The sequence below is a fragment of the Ochotona princeps genome, chromosome 1 (genome assembly GCF_030435755.1).
Source record: "Ochotona princeps isolate mOchPri1 chromosome 1, mOchPri1.hap1, whole genome shotgun sequence".
NCBI lineage: Eukaryota > Metazoa > Chordata > Mammalia > Lagomorpha > Ochotonidae > Ochotona > Ochotona princeps.
The window spans coordinates 108,038,181-108,055,815 of record NC_080832.1 but is presented as its reverse complement, the minus strand read 5'-3'; the positions used below and the strand labels follow the sequence as shown (position 1 = coordinate 108,055,815).

Below are 17,635 nucleotides of genomic sequence, written 5' to 3'. Positions count from 1 at the left end.
CTGAAACTGTTTCCCCACATCCTATTCAGACTGTAAAAATAAAATGGACAAGTTTTGGAACCTAGACCCGAACACCCAGAAAATTGTGCATGTCCTCACCTAGTGCCAGGCACCGTTTGCTGGCAGAGGGACTCCTGGGAATGCCAGCAAAATACAGAAGATCAAGTTCTCGCCCCAGGGTGTGGCCAATCATGGAGCCAACAGTTGCTGTGGACTGAGGCAATTTCTAGTGCAGTCAGGGAGATGGACCACAATCACATTAAAAGAAAAAAAAAGCCAATTTAAAAAGTAATGAATAAGAGCTATTGTAAACGGCTCCAGCTACATATATAAGCAAAGAAGTAAGATGAATTGACTGGCACTGAGCTGTAAAAGCTACACAGAGGCAGGGAGTGTGGAACATAATTTAATAAAAATAAACTTTATACATGTATATTCCCAGCGAAGAAATGGAAAAGTTGTTAGGGTTTGGGCCAGGCTCCCTGCTGTCTTGCCTAGTGCCAGAGTCCTGGGGGTCCCAAGAAGGGACACTGGTAAAGATGAGAGCTCCCTCAGGACTCGACCCCCACTTGCCACAGCTGGCCTCCAACCTAACCTCCAGTCAGGTGCTCAGGGACATCGCTGCACAGGGGAGGGGTCAAGCCTGCCTCCTTGACACGGTCCTGCACTGCCTAACATAGGGAGCCAAGGCAGACAACAGCCACCTTCATTGTGTGCTTCGTCCTGCCTGCTGCTGCCTCTCGGCCCTCCGTGGCGTGTGCAAGTGTGAAAATTACAAATCCCTCGGAACTGCAACCAGAACTCTACCTAGGGAAAATTCAGAGTTTCCTTGCCATAAATATCCCGCTCCAGGGCGCCTGACGTCAGAGCGGGGCGGGCTGCGGCGCTAGGCCGGCCCAGGAGGGGATCGGCCGAGCTCTGACTTCTTGCAAAGACAGAAGCGGCCAGCGGAGCGCGAGCAAGAAGCAGCAACGGTGCCCACAGGGACCGGGACATCTGGGGGCTGTGCGAAGCAAGCGCACCCGGGGGCCCCTTAGGGTGAGTGGGGCGCACAGAACTGGGGCACGTGGCGGGGGCACTGCGGGCAGTCTTTCTTCTACTTTCTTCGGGATGCTAGATGAGATTGGGAGGGACAACGGCGGCGCTGGGAGCAGACTGTGTTGTGTGCCCCAAGTGTTTGCAAGAGCCTAGATGTCGGAGTGGGCTCCAGGGCCTTCCTGTGTCCACGGGTTGGGGTGTGTGTGTAGGGTGAGGGTGTGGGGCGACGACTGCGTGGGCCTGCGTGTGTCTGTCAGTCCTGGCACATCTGGCCACAGGAAATGTCTTTGGAAAACTTCTAAAAAATGTTTTTCTGTGGCTTTGAAATCTGACTCCTTGTTGTCACAAGTGGACAAATAGCCCGGAACCTCCAAACTGACAACTTCTTTTTTGGAGGTTGCTTTACCCCAGGACGCTCATGCTTTCCTTTGAGGGGTGTGTATGGACGGCAGCAGGCAAGAGCCCCCCAGCACCCACTTACAGGCCTGGCCCCAGGCCAGCGGGCAGGGCAGTAGCAAGCGGCAGCAGTGAAGTTCTTGCTCTCGGCCACAGTGGGACCTGGGTCTCGGCAAAGAGCATCCTCGGAAAGGGGTGCCCCCAGTGGGGCTCTCAAACGTCCTAACCTTAGACTGGGGCCCTTAATCTCACCAGGCAGTGGGCCTAGGACTTAATGGGTGAATGAAGGACTTGGACTGGGAACAGGTAATCATGAGGAGGGAGGGAGGAGGATGGTGGCCCTGGAGCCAGGTGGGAGTTTGGGCACTGGGTTCTCTCTGAGCTGCATGGGGTGCCCCAAACAAGAAGCGAGCTCCTAACAGAGGCGTGTCTGAGTGGTGGTGTGGAGGAAGAGGGGCAGTGGGGGGAGAGCGAAGATTTTTATCAAAATTGAACACAGACTGCTGAGGTCTGAGCTTGATTTAACTCCTCTCTCTCTGCTTCGGTCCCTCTGCTACAACTCTGCGGGTGCAATCAGGGGGCTTTGGGGAGGGCAGGAGACAACATTACATCTCTTGAAGCATCCCAGTAGGCTTTCCTTGAAGCCCAGATGAGAATGAAAATAAGTTCCCCTCTCCCCTCTCACACACAGGTTGTGTGTGTTCCCCTTTCTGAGTTTCAGGTCAGTTTGTTGAATTTTTCTGGAAAGTCATCAGAGAAACGGATGGCTTTTCTTAGGATGGAGAAGGCAAAGGGGAGAGCCGTGTGGAAGGTGCAGAGGAGAGCGGCTGTGGGACCGTGTGGATCCACCAGCCTGGGCTGCATGGTGCATGGCATTGCACCCACTCACAGGAGTGACTGCAGGACAGCCTGAATTTTCAGCTTTGCTTTAGCCAGGTTTCTGGTTTTGTGTTTTGCAATGGAGCCAACCTGTGATGTTTGGGTGGGAGGAAGATTACCGGACTCTTCCTTATGTCCTAGAAAAATGAGAGTGTGAAAGGACGAGAAAGCAATCTGGATATAAAAACAGACATGCCGGAAGTTGGAATTCAGGAAGCATTTTAGAAATGATACAAATTGACGCCCAGGGAAGCACTACAAAAGATGGAGTGGGCGGCAATGTCAGAAATAGAGTCATTTATAACTTCTAGAGTGAGCCAGTAGCTAAAGCACAGGGAATAAGGCAGAAATTGGGTAACCTACGAGTGTTGTAAACCCAGGCACGTTGTAAACAGGGGTAGCTGGGTCCCTGCGAGACGCACCCACTGGCGCATGTTTATGCACTCATGACTGTGTGGTGATGGTCATTGCCTCGGGCATGGAAGCATAAATGGGTCATTTCTTCATCTCTGCTGGGAGCTGCATCCCACCCCCATTTCTGCCTTTAAAAACACAACTGTGCCATTATACTTCCCTCCCTGACGTACTCTTGCTCCAACTGCAAGTGCAGTTTCCAGAATTTTCCCTCCAGATGCTTGGCTGCGAAGGGCATACTTGTGCCCCCATCAGGACAAAAGGAGGAGAAAAAATTTTCCAGGGAGCTAGGACCTGGAGAACCAGGGACACAGCAAGGTTGGGGTGTGAAGGCAGGGCTCTTCTGGAGCCTGTAACTGCCTTTGCATTTGGTATTTGTAGAGGAGCCTGCAGTACCACTTTTTTAAAACTTTTTTTTTAACTTTAAGATTTATTTAAAAGGCAAAGTTACAGATAAAGGGAGAGAACTAGATCTTCTATCCACTGGTTCACTCCCTAAATGGTCACAACTGTGAGGGTTATGCTAGTCCAAAGCCAGGAGCTTCTTGCGGGTCTCCATGCAGGAGCAGGCTCCCAAAGCTTTAGGCCATCCTCCACTGCTTTTCCAGGTTACAAGCAGGGAGCTGGCTGGAAAGTGTAGTAGCCAGGACTTCCCAGGGAGCAGCAGCTTTCCTACTATCTCACCTGCTGCTTCTTATGTATACCTGTGCCTCCCCAACCCCCTTTTCCAACTTCTTGCCTTCCAACTTGTAGACACAAAATAGGCTGAATGGTCTACATTAATGAATAGTCATTGGGTTGCTGGTAAAGAATGAAGGCAAACACAAGACTGAGTGGTGAAGAAGGCATAACAAATGATGTGGGTGTTTTTGTTTGATTTTTACAGGCACCAATGGCAATAATTGGTTCAAATGCTCTCCCTCCTTCCCATTGTTTAAAAATAGATGGTCAACACCAGAGGGACCCCATTGGCACAGGACTCCCAGAAGAACCGTTGCCCCAGCATATAACATGTTAGGGAGAGCTGACAGAACTGAGTTCTTGGGTATTGATGCCTGGGGTTTCTTTAGAGGCCTTCTGAGCTTGTTGTGGGAGAGATTTCTTCAACCTGAAAACCGGGATGACACCCCAGGCCACTGACTCTTGGACTGACCTAGAAACTTTCTTTCTGCTCATCTGGGGCTGGGTCTTCTGGCCAGCTCTTGTGTCATCTCTGAGATCAAGCAGATTTAAAAGGCTACCTTCTCAGGCTCTTCTGCAGCCGCAAAGGGCAACTGCACCCGGTGGGAAGGAATGGCTTGGAGGATATCCCTGACCTTGACTGTCGAAACCTAAAGGGTTATCAGCTGTCAGAATATCAGAATTAGGGATCCTCTGTCATGCAGTCCTGGATGCCAGGTGCATCCTGGCAGCAGAGAGATTGTAGACCTTAGGGCAGGGTACCCTGGGAAAGAACTGGGACCACCTCAGGTAGTTTGTGGCAAAACAGATAATATGCAGGGTGGTTATTGGCTTTGGCAAGATAGATAATATGCAGGGTGGACACTGGCTTGGAGGTTAAGTGTCAGTTAAGATTCTTGTGTCTCGTATTTGAGTACCTGGATTTGAAGCTAATGTACACCTGGGAGACACTGGTGATAACTCAAGTAATTGGGTCCCTTTCACCCTGGATTGAGTGTTAGATTCCTAGCTTGGGCCTGGTTCAGCTCTGGCTGTTGCAGGCATTTGGGAGTATGCACTAGCGAGTGGGAGCTCCATCTACCTGCTTGTGTGTTTCTTAGATAGAAAAAAAAGGATCATATGCATTTCCCATGAACTTTGTGAACAATGCTTCGAGAATTAGTAACCTGGGATACATGACTTATTCCTTCTGAACTTCAACTACCTCATCTGTAAGATGATAGTATTTGTTGTCCAGGGTTATTTAAAAGGTAACAACTTTTTAAAAGGCTAATTACAAACGTGGGTAATAGTATTGACCCTTTTATAAAGGGCTTTTCTTCAGTTGTTCAGAGATCAACAGCCAGGGTTATTTAGAAGGGACTTCTATCCAAATCTGGCTGTGATTTTTTATGATTGAAGGTCATGGGCTGAGTTCCAAGACTCAGGGTATACTTCCACCCTCCTTCTGGGGAAAGGTGACCGGTAAGGATTAGCTTTAAGTACGCCTGGCCAGTTCTCCTAGGGGTGATTCTAGGAGGCACTGAGGCACCTTGGCTTTCTGTGTTTGAGCTCTCTGGGGGTTATGGGGGTGGGTAGAAGGGAAACTGGGAAGTTAGTACATGTGAGATGGGGAGGGGAACAGAGAGGGGGTTGGGCAGGAAGGAGGGTTAAGAACCAACTGTGGGCCCGGCATGGTGGCCTGCTGGTTAAATCCTTACCTTGCATGTGCCAGGATCCCATCTGGGTGCTGGTTCGTATCCCAGCTGTTCCACTTCCCATGCGGCTCCCTGCTTGTAAGATGGGACAACAGTAGAGGATGGCCCAAAGCCTCGGGACTCTGCATCCATTGGGGAGACCTGGAGGAAACTCCTGGTTTCAGATTGGCTGAGCTCCAGCTGTTGCCGCCACTTGGGAAGTAAATCAGCGGGTGGAAGATCTTTCTCTCTGTATCTTCTTATTGTATATCTGCCTTTCCAATTCAGAAAAGGAAAAAAGAATGAACTGTGCCTGGTAGGACAAGCCTGAGGTCCAAGATGGGTTAGGCAGGGTACTGCCTGCCTGGGAAGCTCAGATCTGATTAAGGGGGAATCTGATGGGTTGTAAAGAATGGAGGCTTGATCCTTTAGCCGCCATTGATATGTGCAGTGGATGGGGTGGGAGGCTGCCCCTGAACCCTGGTTGATACATGATCTAGACCTGTACCTGCTCCAAAGGGAAGAAGGCGAACCTGAGGCTGGGGGAGCAGCTGCAGTCCTCTTGGCCCATTCCTGAGCTGCTAAGTTAGCCTTCAAGTTGACATTTAAGACTTTGAAGATCACATTTGCTTTTGTTTGCTTTGTGCTCTCTTTCACCATGGCCTGGGATGACTTTTAAGCTTTTAACAGGCTCTGTCAGTGGCCAGCTTCTCTTGAGATGGCCCAGATTGGGGGGTAGGGGGGTCATTGAATTCCTCACTCCTGGCAGCATCTATTTCTGCAACTCTTTCCTCACATTTTTTTGGGTTTTTTGCTTCATTATGAAGTTCTAAAACTGCACAGACTAGAAGCTATGGAGGGAAGAAGGTGATTTTGCTTGGAATCTGCATATTATGTGAATGCTGTCTGTGCCTTATCAGGCTATGGTCATTAGTAGGTTGTGTGCGTTTCTTTCTGGGTTCTCCTCTTTAACAAAACAAAACCCTAGGAAAAATGGAAGTTAGGGGATTTTGTGTCTTTAAATCCTGGCTGTAGAGGAGCTAAATTATCTATAGGATGTCCCATGTTCTCTGGAAAGAGCTTTAAAATCCAGCAGACTAGTATTTGCCTCCTGGCACCTTCTGGCCACAAGCTGTTCAAGCTTTTTGAATGGTCTTTGCCTATTAAGTGAGGATAATCACTGTGTTCACTTCCCAGGGATAGTCTCAAGATGAAATGAAATTGTTCAGGGGAAAGGGCTAACTACCTGCTAAATACCAGCACAGTGGTCATGCCTTTGCCCTCCCTGGTTCTAAGCTCATGAAAGTCTGAGTCGGACATCGGACTGCAAGTCTAAGGGGCTAAGTCACTTACTGGAGGTTTGACAACAGAGCTCAAAGACCAGGAATCTCAGCCCTGAGATGAAGACCTTTAATACAGATTAGTCTGTATGACCACCTATTGGAATAACAGGGAGACCAGCAGCTAGCTTAGGCACCTGTGAACCTGAGCTATTTGTGAGCTTGCTTATTAAAACAAAGCAAAGCAAAACAAAACAACAACAACAAAAAACCACTCATTGAGGAAGAATCTAACTTTAAAACCTAGTGATGATAGCACTATTTAATGACAGCAGTGCCGTAAGTTTATATAATATTGTACTGTTTGGAAGGTGTAGGGGCTTTTAAGTATTCAATACGTCTAAAGTGTTTAAATACCTATCTTAAATGGTTAAATACATCGTAAGAATCCTCTGAGTTTAGTATTAATCCCATTTTTTACAGCTCAGATTCAGGGGGTTGAAAAAACTATTTTACACACAAGTAAACAGAAGAAACAGCAAACAAAACCTATCTGAGTGGAGCACTTCAACTTCACATCAGAATCAGGCAAGGAGCTTGTCAGTATCGGCAATGAGCCCACCCTAGACAGATCACAGAGCAGTCCCTGGCGGTGGGGCCCGGGTGACCACAGATTTGCAAACTCCCCAGGTGAGCTGAGACCTCAGCTGGGACCTCAGTTGGTCTGAGATAAGATTGAAAAGCACCAGGGCACCATGTGTGGATCAGACAGTCAAGGCTCTGCAGGATTTAAACTTCACAAGGTTCAGGATTCTTGTATGGTTCTCCCTGTAGCCCTAGAACTGTCAGGCTCACCCAATAAGCATTAGGTGACTGAATAATGTACACAATACTATAGATAAAGTGACAATAATTTCAGTAGCCAAGTTCAGTTTGTCATCCTATTTTATAAATACAGTTTGAAGGGCCACAGCCATGCCCCCTGTTTTATGTGCTGTCTATGGCCCCTTTCAGGTTGTAATGGTGGAGCTGTATGGTAGTAATATAGACTACCAACCCACAAGTTGGGCATGTTTACTATCTGAAGGAGAGCATTTGGTTAGCCATTAAGATGCTGGTTAATATACCTATAGCCCCATATAGGAGAGCCTGGCTCCACTCTCCAATCTAGTCTTTTGCTAGTACAAGCCCTGAAAAGCATCAGGGCTGGTTTCAGTAGTAGAGTCCCTGTTCCTCCTGTGGAGTTCCTGGCTCCTAGCTTTGGCTTGGTCTGGTTCTAGCTGTGCAGCCATTGGAGGAATAAGCTACTAGATAGATCTCTTTCTGTTACTCTCTCTCAAATACATTAACACATGCTTACATCTGACCCCAGTGGAACACGTTTTCTGCCTCTTGACATGAATAGAGCTTGGAGGCGGTCCTGATAGTACAATTGTTAGGATAAATCTAGAATCAGACAAACCTTTGTGTGATTTCTGATTCTTCCGGTTACCTATTGTAAGACCTTGTTAGTTACGTGATTCTCAGTTCTCTCATCTGAAGAGTGGGGATGATACAATAATATCTCCCTCATAGGATGGTTTTGGAAGTTGTCAGCCCCTGGCTGGAAGTAAACCCAGCATAAATACTAGCTATTGCTATCTTTGATGGCTGCTATAATTACTGGTTATTAACCAAGCGAAGGAGAAATTACAGTCAAGTGTAAATCCAGTATCAAGAGACAGGGCAAGAGGTGAGGTAAGCAACCCATAAGCTAGTGTGATAAAGAAAGATCAGCTTGTAGGATACAGGATGTTGTCTCAAGACCACTCACGTCAGGCCCTAGGCTGTGTGAATGAGGTATTCCTGAAAGGGTGCCTGCCTTGTGGAACAGCGGTTCCCATCATTCCACAAGGCTGAGCTTAGGTGACCCTGCCCTGAATCTCTCATGACAAGGACATCTGACTTCAGTTATCTTGTTCACTGTTCTTTCTATGTGGAAGAGCTTCCCACTGCCCTCATCTTTCTGGGGTCCTCATGCTTCAAGTCTTTTTCAGGTGTCCACTTTGCTTGTCCAGCTGCATTTTCAGGATTCTCTCCAATCACTCCTTGCTCTTCAACCTCATGAACCTGCACCTAGCTCTGCCATAATTTAATATGCTGCATTGCAGCCAAGGAAGGATGAAGTTTCCTTCATGTTCTGTATGTGTTTAGAGCTCATAAGTCAAATTGCATTGTGACATCAACACCTGGTAGCCAAGCAATGTCAACACTTGATCCAATGCAAAAATATTCGTGTTAACCCTTGAGTAGTAAGGACCTGCCCAGCTATCAATGGGAGCATAAGAGCAAATCTCCATAGCCAGGCAGAAGGACAGGAGATGTCCCTTTTAGAATCTGGGCAGATGCCTTGTGTGTTAATCCCTCCAGGTTTTGGTGGCTCTTAGCCTCTGAAACACTTCTAGGTGGCAACCAGGAAGAAGAAAAGATGGAAGAAGCTTAAAAATAGCTGTGACTTCTTGTCAACAGATGTGGTGAAAAGTTAGGACTTAGCTTCTCTAGGTCTATGTCTATGTGCCAAGGTACTGGGAAGATGGTTTGGTATGGTCTGCTTTCTTTCCTAGCAGTAGAGGCAGACATGATCACAGGTAACAAAAACCAAAATTCTCAGTTTTGTTCTTTGACAGCAGAATGTGTTGTTTAATTTTTATAGATCTAAATAGCAGGTTTATTTTAATGGCAGATATGCATTGTGTGTGGAATAATGTTGAGATAAAGTTCTTTCCTGGTTGTTAAAGGGATGGCAGAGAAAATTCTTCCGCTTGAATCAGATTTTATGTTTTGACCAGGAGCTGCCTCTTAAGAGGGAGCGAATAGGGGGATGAATAGTATTTTAATAATATTTTATAATATTTATGCTATTCAGTCTTATACTCAAGGTGCTATGCATATATTAAAATTTTTTATATTTCTGTCATGAAATGATTATTCCTTGTTTGAACAAGTATTATGCCAAGATTCATAATGAGAAGTAGAAAAATGACCATATCCACACCTTTCTTTTTAAAATTTTATTTGAAAGTCAACATCACAAAGAGATGGAGAGGCAGACTTTTCATCCACTACTTCACTCCCCAGATGACCACAATAGCTGGAGCTGGGCCAGCTCAAGGGCAGGAGGCAGGAGCTTCTTCCTGGCCTCCCACGTAAGTGCAGGCTCAAGCTCTTGAGCCAATTTGCCTTTTTTTTTTCAAGGCCATTAGCAGGAAGCTGGATTAGAAGTGGAGTGCCTGGGACTCAAACCAATGTCTTTGTGGGATGTTGGCATTGCAGGCAGTGGCTTTCTATGCTTTGCTAACAGTTAAGCACGAAGATGTGCATTAGATCCTGGCACAATGCCTGTGACAGCTACATGAGTTTCATTGAATTTCAATGAAATTCAATTTCAATGAAATTGTTTGGGAACAGTGCATTATTTTTCAGTTACTTGTTGGTAGTTTCTAAGAGTCTGCAGAAGTATATTCCCATTTCCCGCACCCCGCCCCCGTATTTTCCTTCGTGTGCTTTCCAAGATATTTTTAACTGGTTTCTCTAATATAGTGTGCCACGCCTGGGTCAACCGAGTATCTTTGCGAATTTCTGTGTACCCTGACCTGTGCTAATCTGAGGAAGGTGTTGAGGAGGAAGCATGAGCAGTGACTCTGTCATATCGGGAGTCAGGACTAGTTGATCTTGGAGAATTCCTTTTCCCTTTGCTGCTGCTTCTGCAGTAGAAGCAAGGTGGTCTTGGAGGACCCTGCCAGTCCACTGGGAGCTGTCCCTTGCCCACCTCCAAGCTGACTGGATAGGCACCTGCGTAGGTCTCTGCTACACATGACTCCTCTGTGTGAGCGTTTGTTCTTTGTGCTGTTGTTCATGTACAGGCCATCAACCCTCTACTTGGAACATTCTTCCTTGCACTGATCACTCAGCCCAAACTCAAGAGCCAAGTTTCCCTGCATGATGTACGCTGGATCAGCCAGACACAAGCGCACTGGCTTGGGTCAGTGTCACCAGTCCTGTCTTTGTTTCTTCCAGCATACCCCAGCTTCAAGTCCCCTTGACCAGAGCAGGGAGGGAAGCAAAGGATTCCAGATCAGAGGGAAGGTTGAGTGATATTACCACTGTGTTAGAGGTGGCTTTGAAGTTAATTTGAAACCAATTAAGAGTTCCTGTGGACTTTGGATAGAAGGGCCATTTTAACCCTTCTTTTTCAATCTGCACCAATAAACAAGGGGACGTGAAAATGTTCTTGGAAAATGGAATTTAAGATGTGTAATTATTTGAGAGATTTGTTTATTTTGGAGGGAGGGTTGCAGAGTGAGAGGGCAAGATCTTCTAGTCACTGTTTCCTGGCTCAACCCCTAAATGCCCGCAATAGCCAGGACTGAGCCAGGTCAAAGACAAGAGTGAGGAGCTCCATTCAGGTCTCCCACTTGGACGGCAGGAACTTAAATACTGGGCCCTCACTCACTGCCTCTCAGGAGACATTAGCAGGAAACAGGATAGAAAACAGGACATCCAGGTCTCAAACCAGCATGCCAACATGGGATGTGAGCATCTCAACCAGCAGGTTAACCTGCTCTGTCACATCCTTGCCTAAGGTAAGTTTAATTTGGTGCAAAATTGGAAATCCATGCATATGAGGAATCTTCGAACAGTTCCTGGAAAGTATGTAATTATAAAAAAGCACAGTATGTATGCATTTCGGAATTTTGAGCCAAAGTAAACCTTTTAATTCCATTTTTCTACAAATGTTGAGAAGTTCTCTCCTATCTGCTCCTTTCTGTGCAGCACTACGTTGGCAGCCGCCCAGAGGCTTAGTTAGCCACCACTGTGCCGTTCCAAGACACACAAGGGAGAAGTTACCAGCACCACTGTCCTGACCAGAGGGAATGGCTTCCAAGTCCATGGAAACTGGGGTGAACAGAGCTGACAAGCAGCTCCGATTTCTCAACTGGCAGATGTAGTATAAGGCTGTTTCTCAGAGCCCATACTCTGGGTTCAGACGGCCAAGGATCACTTCTTGTTGGCTGCTTAATCTTCCATGCTTTTTCTCTATGTTCCTACGTTTCTTTACCTATAGGATGGGTTGTTATGAAGATAAGGTTGATGTAGTTAACACATTATTTGTTCGTTTAGAAAAAGAAAAGTACTTATGTTGGTGAAGGTAATGAGACGGAGATGGGATGGAGATGGAGGTGACGATATGACTATAAGATGACAGATGGTAATGGAGAACAGGTAGCACATCTCAGTTGTTCTGTTTTGTTAGCATCCTGAGGAATAGTGTATAGTCTCTGGTGTAGAACTGGGTCTCCTCAATCAACAGTTAGTAAATGATCCCACAGCTTTTGACTATATGTCTGTGCCTATTTAGTTTGCTCAACTCCCTGCCAAGCAAGAGTTACGTGTTCTACTTTAAAATTTAATCTTTTCATTGAAGGTTGACATAATTCAGAAAGCTACACAGTTTGTAAGTACTTGGCAGAATGGATTTTTCTCAGACTGAACACACATGTGTGTAAGCAGCACCAGTCTCAAGAAACAGTGCTGTGGGTACATCCCCTCCTCCATACCAGCACCTCCTTGAGATATCCCCGTGGGCTCCCCCTGCTGGCTAAATACCCTTCAGGTTTCTGGTGTTGGACCCCATAGATGAATTCTGCCTATTCTAGAATTCATGTAGAGTCATGCAGTGGGTCCTGGCTTGGGTCTGGCTTTTTCTGGTCTGTGTAATGCTGTGTCGCTCATTCCCTCTCAGTGTTGTGTAGTAGCTCATTGCATGGCTGCCACACTGTATGGATTCATGCTTCTGCCAATGAGCATGTGTGTGGATGTCATCAGGTCCCTTGCTGCGAATGTTTCTGCATTTGCTTCATGGATGTGTGGATATATTTCTATTGGTATATTCCTGCAGCTTTAGATATTGCCAAACCACTTTAGAGAGGAATTACATCACGTTTTTATTCCTTTCCCTTTCCTTTCTTCCCCCATCCCTTTCTTTTCAAGACCAAGAGGTAGTTCTAACTTGATAGTGCAGAGACTCAAGGCCTGGGGATAGCCTGGGGTTCTAGATGTTCCCATCCTCCATACCCCTTCAACCCAGAGTGCACTTGTTCTAGAATGTACTTTAGGGGTAGGCAGGGCCCAGACCATGCTAGACGTCTTATACTGCTTCTTATCCTCTCAGCTAGCTCTTGAGCTAGGCATCACCACCTTCTTTCACCAGTGAGGAGACTGGGGTGGAAGAGGGGATGCTAGTGACTCAAGATGATATAGGATGAGTCTGAGAGTCGGGATATGAGACGAGGTTCTCCACCTCTACAGCTCAGGCACGATGCAAACCCTTAGCAACATGCTTGGCCCTCGTGCTGTCCCTGGACAAAAGCACAAAGCTCTGGATGGGATGTTTGCCCTTGGACCTGTGTGAGAAGCCCAGTACAAAGGATGTAACTCGATGACCTTGAGAAGCCAAAAAAGGGGCTGTTGGAGAAAGTCATGCATTTCCCAGAAGGCAAGGGCAACTGTGTAACTTACTGTCTACCAAGACTCTTTCAAGTGCGAGAGGGGCACCAAGTGGGTGGGCAGACTGGAAAGAGGAACAAATGGAAACTTCTCCTGGGCCAGCTGGGACACACACTCACCCTTTGGAAGTCTGAAATGATCCTTGCTGTCCTTATCTATGGGACTGTACAGGTGGTTTTTAACCCCTTCGTGGTCTCTCCGGAGTTTGCTCCGGTGCCTTGGCCTTGATCTCTTCTACCCATGTGGAAATCAGGGCCTGACCTCTTACTGCTACTCTCCATGACGTTTCCTGCTCTGAATGGCCCCCCTAGCAGGGATGCTTCCAGTTACCCCTGAGAGTCACCTCAAAACTAGCACAATCACCTTGCTACTGTTACACACCAAGCCTGATGGTAGACCCAGAGTCAGCACTTGGGTCATCCCTATTGATGGTGCATGTCATTCATACCTATGTTCACACACAGTTCCTTCATTCATAAGTCATGCAAGCAAGAGCTCAGGTGCCTCTTCTGCTTTTGATATTTACCCTTGTCCACTGATCCAGAAGGGAAGCCAGGTGTGTCTATATGTATGCAAGTGCATAAAGAAGAGATGAACTTCATTTGTAGCGAAAGTTGCTGTATCATGGGGTTGGGTGTCTGGATCCAGGGGTGAATTCCAGCTTTGCACTCATTAGCTACTCCACCTCAGATGAGTGACTGTGAGTGTGTGCGAGCCCTGTCTTAGCCATGTGTGAAATGGAGATGACAGGAATGCCTGTCGTGTGGGCCAGAGTTGAGTCTGAATGGTGGAGGACAGATGACCAGTGCTCCGCATGCTGCAAAGTGTCATGAAATTCTTGATTGCTGACAGGCGTGGTTGTTGGGTCTAAGACACCATGTACCAAGCCAGACCCTGGGGGGCGGGGAGATGCCAGGGAGCAAAACTCACCTCTGTATTCAGGGCCCTGTTAGCACGAGGCCACAGTGTATGTGTGTGTGGTCAACCCAAATGGCTGGGAAGTCTGCTTGTTTAGGGCCTTAAGGGTTTGATGAAACATACAGAGGATGGTTAATCTGTTGCTGATCCCAGGCTGCGTCTGTACTAGAGTGACACCATGAAGTGTTTGAGGGCATTGTGCGGCCAGCAGCAGCTTGGGCACAGCAGACGAGCTGCTCTTGTGGAGCCTAGGGATCAAACTGCTGGAATCTGGTTCCCAGTGCCACCATTTCAGACATGTAACCTGTAGCCTTTGGAAACCAGTCCTCTACATCCTCCTCTGTCAGATGGTGATAATATCCCAATGAGGATCAAGTGCATAAAGTATGTAGAGCTGTGCCTGGAATATAGTGTCTTTCATAAATTTGTATTATTATTATTTGCCAGTCATTGAGGTTTTTTTTTTTTCCCAATCAAAATGACGTGAATGTAGTACAGAATTAGAGGAGGAAAGATTGGGGATGGGAGAAGTTGGGGGAGGGTTCATGAAAAAGAAGCCTCCCTAAGCGATAGAGGTTTGTTAATGTCCAGCATCACTGCATTCTTTTTCAAATTTTTATTGCTTCCTTTCATCTGAAAGGACAGACAAACAGAGATAAAGATTTTATACCTGCTGGCTCACTCTTACCCCCACTCCTGACCAGGGCTGCATCTGTCAAAGCCAGAGTAGGTGGTCTCCAAAGTGGGTTCAGAGACCCAGCTACTTGAGCAAGTACCTGTTGTCTTTTAGAGTACACATTAGCAAGAAGCTGGAGAAGTCAAGGAGCTGGTACTCCCATTTGGGATGCAGCCATTCCAAGTGGGGACTTGTGTGCTGTGCCAGGTGCCCACCTTCTCACTCTATTCCTGAAGCTCACAGAAACAGTGTGCAAGAAACTCCCACCTTGCAAGTGTGTGAATCAAGAGCCCACTGGGGCTTTGAAACTGTGTAACCCACGGGCCCTGCCTCTATGTGTTGCCATATTCATTCACACCTTGTGCTGCTGTCTCTGTGCCAGGGCCATGGTGGGCCTGATGAGTCCTGCTCATGTTTGCTGGTAGCCTGGGGGAAGGATCTGGAAGAGAAGAGACCAGTCCATGTGATAAACACTAGATAGGGAGATGCTCAAACCTTGGAGGGGGTGTGTCCAGGTTTTGTTGAAGATGGGAATGTAAGACTCCTTGGGTTTCTGTGATTAGAGGACTAGTTCTGTCTGTTGTGGTAGCTACAAGGGCACTTCAGTGGAAAGCAGAATTAAATTATGTTTTTTGGTGTAAAACCAACTTGCACTTGTGCGTATGTGGGACTTTCAAATAACTCTTAGAAAATGCATATTAGGAAAAACAACTATGTGGGCCTGGTGCAGTAGACTAGTGGCTAAAGTCCTTGCCTTGTACATACCAGAATCTCATATGGATACCAGTTCTAGTTCTGGTGGCCCCACTTCCCATCCAGCTCCCTGCCTGTGGTATGGGAAGGCAGTGGAGGACAGCCCAAAGTCTTGGGAACCTGCATCCATGTGGGATACCTGGAAGGGGCTTCAGGCTCCTGGCTTTGGATAGGTGCAGCTCCGGCTGTTGTGGCCGCTTAGAGAGTGAATCAGAACACAGAAGGTCTTCCTCTCTGTCTCTCCTCCTCTCTGTATATTTGACTTTACAATAACAATAAATCTTAAAAAAAACTATGCATACATTTTAAGCATGTTCTTCACCAACAGGGACTTTTCATTCTATTACTCCATGAATTTTGTAATGTGCTCCCACCCTCGTTCCTACCCATTCCTCTATGATGTCCATGCTGTTGTGTGTCTCACGGGTGAAGGGCATGGGAAAAAAAGTCTGACAATGCCAGTGAGGCCTCCACACGCATGCCTCGCATTGCATGGAGTTTGCTGGAATTTCTGCTCTGAGGGTTTTATTTCTAATATTATTGCTTACTTAAAGAAATCACTGCTTTAAAGCCAGTATGCAAAATGGGGTCTTTCCTTTGCCTCTATTGATGGCATTTCTTTGCTACAGGTTTTCTAAACTTTTATGAATGGAAAGGGCAAGGCTTTGGATTTCTCTGAACATGCAAATGGAGCACTTAACATTAAAACGTTTCTATAGAATAACAAGTGAGAAGATGCTCAGCCTAGCTTGGTGTTGTGGAAACAGAAAAGGACCATCACAAGGAGAGTGATGCCAAACTCATCAACTTGGGGGAAGAATTCACATTCATCCCATTGGACATAGTGTTCTTGAGGGTGGAACTAAAATGACATGAATGCTTGGGAGGCTTGGGACTCAGTAGTTTCACCCGCCACCTCGTGTAGAAAGGATTGTAAGGAAAGGATGAACACATGTGCAAAGGAGCTGGGTTCAAGAAGATCCGTGGTAGCAAAGGTCAAGACCTAAACAACAAGACAAATATCCATCATCGACTGGAAGTTTGAGTAGTCATTGGCTGCACACACACAGTGAGATAGGCTGGGATCCGGGGCTGTGGTGGGTGCAGGCATTAGGACGACAGGGGCCAGGAGGTATAGTCTGTCACAGGAGGAAAAAGCAGCACCAAAAGGGTGCTCTTGCTGTTGAAAATCCCGCAGCACAGCGCACTCTCATCTTCATGTATTTGCATGAGTATTTACAGTGTAAATCATGCTTGTGAACAGTCATGAGGTGCCGAGAGGCACCAAGGAGGTGTCTTCCTGCCTTCTATGGACGGCAACAGGGAGAACTTGGGTTGGGGGAGACTCAAGGGGATTCTGCTGATTTTTATTTTCTAGTAAAAATTGTATTTCTCACCCTGAGTGGTGAGTGTGTAAATGCTTATTCTTCTCAGTACGTCTTAGACACTTCAGACATTTTTGGTGAAAAGTTATTTTTAAGATGCAGTCCTGAACTTCTAACCCGCTTTTCCTAGCCTCTGGCAAGCCAGACGTGCTGTGGGGTGGAGTGCGAGGCTGCTCCCCACTGCTCCAAGTCCTCTTGGGAGACTTAGGGGTAGCCATGGCTCCCGGTGGGCCAGGCCCCAGACTTCTGCCCCTGGAGGCTCCACACACGCACATGGCAACTGCTGGTTTTGAACCAAACATGGTGACCTATTTTTTTCTAACTTGTGGGTTTGTTGGGATCCTATTTTGATACATCAGTGGCCAGGCAAAATGGGGTCACAGCCACACTCGGGCACATTCCCACAGAATGGATTTCTGGAGCTTTCTTTCTCCCATCTCTTCCTGGGGAGTGACTGGGATTTCTTAGATGTGCTAGAAAGGAGCCGCCATCATCCTCCCATCGTGCTTTTGGAAGGGTTGGGGAACTGGCAGTCTCAAGTAGTGCTCATTGTCCGGAATGGAAACGTCATCGCCACCCCTGATTCCACTGTGACTGCCTGGTCCCTGTGCATCCCTGCCTGCCCACTGACAGGGCTCTGGTCCTGCTGCACACATCCTGTGCTTGGATGGGGAGCAACTTCTGGTATTGCCCTTGATAGATGAGGCCTCGTCCCTCGTAGTCCCATGGCATTACAGTGGATTCAGCTGTTACAAACCTTTGACTCGGTCACAGCTCTTCCCACATGGGTTCTGGTTTGAGCCCAGGGCAGTGACATGCTGCCTTGAGTCCTCAGACAGCTTCTGTCCCTTGCTCAGCGTGTGACCCTCAACCTTGTTGTGGGTGGCTTTCACCCCGATTCTCGCTGATTTATAGGTCTTAAAATTCATTTTAATGTGAAAGACAGTGCTTGTCTGGGCAGATGATGGGAGAATGATTTCTCTAAGCATGTGC

General features: G+C 47.1%; 1 protein-coding gene across 1 annotated transcript in view; it reads left to right on the top strand.

The window, feature by feature from the left end:
* Positions 1-993: 993 nt before the first annotated feature.
* The window catches only part of DAAM2 (dishevelled associated activator of morphogenesis 2), a 112,589-nt gene continuing 95,947 nt past the window's right edge, over positions 994-17,635 (top strand). Inside the window, exon 1 of the mRNA XM_058663563.1 lies at positions 994-1,038. The gene's annotated coding sequence lies outside the window, so the exon portion shown is untranslated. The remainder of the gene's footprint in view (positions 1,039-17,635) is intronic.